Source organism: Helianthus annuus, chromosome 4 (genome assembly GCF_002127325.2).
Source record: "Helianthus annuus cultivar XRQ/B chromosome 4, HanXRQr2.0-SUNRISE, whole genome shotgun sequence".
Classification (NCBI taxonomy): domain Eukaryota; kingdom Viridiplantae; phylum Streptophyta; class Magnoliopsida; order Asterales; family Asteraceae; genus Helianthus; species Helianthus annuus.
Genome location: NC_035436.2, coordinates 23,053,955 through 23,057,507, shown reverse-complemented (window position 1 = coordinate 23,057,507; position 3,553 = coordinate 23,053,955). Strand labels below are relative to the sequence as shown.

Genomic DNA, 3,553 nt, shown 5'->3' with positions numbered 1-3,553 from the left:
ATCAATTCAACATGATTTGATGATGTTGCTGTAAGTGTTTGCTTAGTTGACTTCCAAGAAATTGCGGTGCCACCGTATGTGAATACATAACCTGTCTAAGATTTAGCTTTGTGAGGATCTAATAGATATCCGACATCAGCATACCCAACAAGTTGGGACTTTTGATCCTTTTGATAGAAAAGACCTAAGTCTTGTGTCCGACAAATATATCAGAATATATGTTTCACACCATTCCAGTGTCTACGTGTTGGATTCGAACTGTATCTCACTAGTATATGAACTGCAAATGCAATGTCAGGTCTTGCGTTATTTGTGAGATACATAAGGGCACCGATCGCGCTTAAGTACGGTACTTCTAGACCAAGTACTTCTTCGCCTTCTTCTTGAGGGCGATAAGGATCCTTGTGTGGATCTAGCGGTCGGACAACCATATGTACGCTAGTGCCAATGGCCAACCACCTCTAGGTGAGATTATTAAAATCCAATTTCCTCTTTTTTTAATTGGTGCTTGTTTGTTTTTGTTTACGCTTATTCGCTTATATTCATGCGTGTTCGTTCGTTTATGCTTGTGAACCGTCTATTATGTGTATTCTTCATGTTATATAATCTATCAAGAAAATAAATCTCATAATCGAAACATAAAGTAACAAAAAAAAAATCTCATTAGACATGTTTTCTCTCTCGGATGGTTACATATAAAATGAAGAGTGAACATAATTAAAATTGTATTCTAGAGTTCAACGTTTTTAGTTTCGGGAGATTTAAGAGGGAAATTACTATGCCCGTACATGTTGCAAACTCCTTGGATACTCGTACCGCGCAGCATACGAATATATCCCTTCTCTCCCCATCCTTCGCCCCACGAGTTCTTAACAATCCAGTGCTTGGTTCCATCAGGATCCTGATCGTATCCAACTATCAACATCGCGTGCATCAGCTCCATTCCACATAGTCCACTTAAAATTCCCTAAACACCATGAACTATTAAACAACACATCGATAACAAATGAACGATGCGTGATTGAAATGTTACCTCTTTGTAGAACATGAAACCGTCACCGCTAGGATCCATTTGAAAAGTTACAGGCTGATGTACCACTGCTTTGAATAGCGCTTCTTCATCGTGTTCTTCTGACAATTACTCGGTTCCATCAACAGTTACCGAGTGATGACCATACTGGTTTCAAAACACAGATTGTTAGAATCAAATACAAATAGTTTTTAACATGCGAATGATACAAAAAACTAAAGTACATATGTTCAACTAGAAGAATTACTATTACGGTACAGTTTTAATGTAGCGTTAATATTACTCTAGTTCATCTGTTGTAGAGTAATAAGTATTACACTTCAACAAAATGAACTATAGCATTTATTATTATGCATTTACGCTACTTCAACAGGGTAGTGTAATAATACTTACAGTGGTTCGAACATAATTGCTATAATTATTTGTACAATTCGTACGTTAAAAGCTGTTTGTACTTGATATAACAAGGATTGTAATCTAGTTATCTATACTATATTCATTAGTTTTGTTTGTACCTTAGATGTATGGCATATTTCCCTTTTATCTACATAAGGGTAGAATTCATCTATAGCAATACCTCCATGCTCTTTGACGCTCTTTGACGAAAGTAAATACGCCACAGACCTGCCCTCCGTCGCAATGGAAGGTTCTGTCGCTCCAATCACAATCAAGAAGTTGTTGTTCTCATAATGATAAGAGTTGACCTGTTCTGATGGCGTTTATTCCTTCAATTGCACCCACCGCAGCAAATGCGAAACAACTTCCTGTAAACTCGACACCAAAATTATTTGTAACTATGTGTGCTAAATATGGTTACAAAAATATAACATCATTGTTTTGAATATAGATAATTGTTTGTGTTATATATGGTTAAAAAAGATATATATAACATTATCAATTTGACTATAGATAATTGTTTATGGTTACAAAAATATAACATTATTGAATATATAGATAATTGTTTGTGTTAAAATATGGTTACAAAATATTTGTTTTTGAACTGCAATTTTTTTAATCTCTGTTGTTTGTGGGACTTGAATCCAAGACTTTCCCTTTCTAAACACAAGTGTTTAAAGACTTTGTCTTTGTCAATGGACCATCGCCCCATTGGTTGGTTGATTAAAAGAATATAACGTTAGTGTTTTGAATATATAGATAATTGTTTGTGTTAAATATGGTTACAGGATCATATCACTACAAGGGTAATCTAAAGTTACTATTTTATGTATTAATTTCAATATAAATATGTAATTAACCAACCTTAGTTATAGAGACAAAGGGTGGTGTTAAATTTACCCTCTTCTCTCACAAACTTGGAAGAGGGCCCACCCCAAAAGACTAACTTGTATGTAAATGAGACAAAACGTGTTACCGCATTGTCCTTTATTTTTCACACGGGTGACAGCGATATGTTCCCTCCAATCCATCCTCGGTGGAATAGCATTTATATCGATATCATTATAACTGGAACTCAAGTTGGTCTTACGAATCCCGTGAAAAGCAATGAAGTGGCCACCCTTCGAGTCGGCATGGGTTTTCCTAAACTCATGGTGAGTCTTCGTAGCAAACTCGTTTATTTGCAACTTGTATCCCAGGTTCATCTTGTTTTCTTGTGAATATTTCGTACGTTGTGCTTGAATACATTGAACCGTTGGGGGCTTCTATCGGTCACTTTGTGGTGTTCTCGCCACCTGTCGTACAACCCTTGGAATCCCTCCTCCGATTCGAGTTCTTGCTCATGGTAATTGAAGCTTTCCACAACTCCTAGTTGCAAGATCAAAGAAAGTGAAAAAAATATAAAATTGTTGATCTTCATTTGGAGGAAAATGGTGTAAGAAATGAGATTGTTATCATCCAAGTAGTACGCATTTAAAAGTGCTTCTTCTTGCTTGTTTTTAGGATTTATATGTGGAGGTTTTTTTATGGTGTCAAGGGAATGTATGGATGGATGGTTAAGCTGATTTGAATGTAAAAACTAACTAAATTTAAATATAGGGTACCTAGATACCTTTTGAAAAAGCAAATATTAAAAACAAATGCATTTATATATAAAAATAAATAGTAAAAGTTGTGTATGCCACCAACTTTGCATAATGTATGTATACATAATTTGTTTACATATGCGTTAATAAAAAAGCAAGTAAATTTACACCTATATAGGTTTAATACATTATGATTTAATAATTCCAATTATGTTAGTTATATAAAAGTTGTAACATTATCTGAACAACCTGAAAACAAAGTTAAATGATTAATTATATATTATTATTATTATTATTCATTTTCGTCTTAACTATATGTATATTATTCTTCATCTTCATCTTCATCTTAACTATATGCAAATGCAAATTCTCTTGAATTTTTTATTCAGCTTTATTTTTGAGGGTTTGGTTTGTATTCATGTAACAACTCAACTTTTTAGGTAACTTTTAGGAATATTTTGTTCTAATTTTTTTAAGAGAGTGTATGATGCCCTTACAAGGATTCAATAAGTTTACAAACTTTCGTTTAGGTTGGGTGGTG

At 34.1% G+C, this 3,553-nt stretch overlaps 1 pseudogene; it reads right to left on the bottom strand.

Annotated features, from left to right (window-relative positions):
* Positions 1 to 730: 730 nt before the first annotated feature.
* Positions 731 to 2,846, bottom strand: LOC110934438 (annotated as a pseudogene).
* Between the last annotated feature and the right edge of the window lie 707 nt (positions 2,847 to 3,553).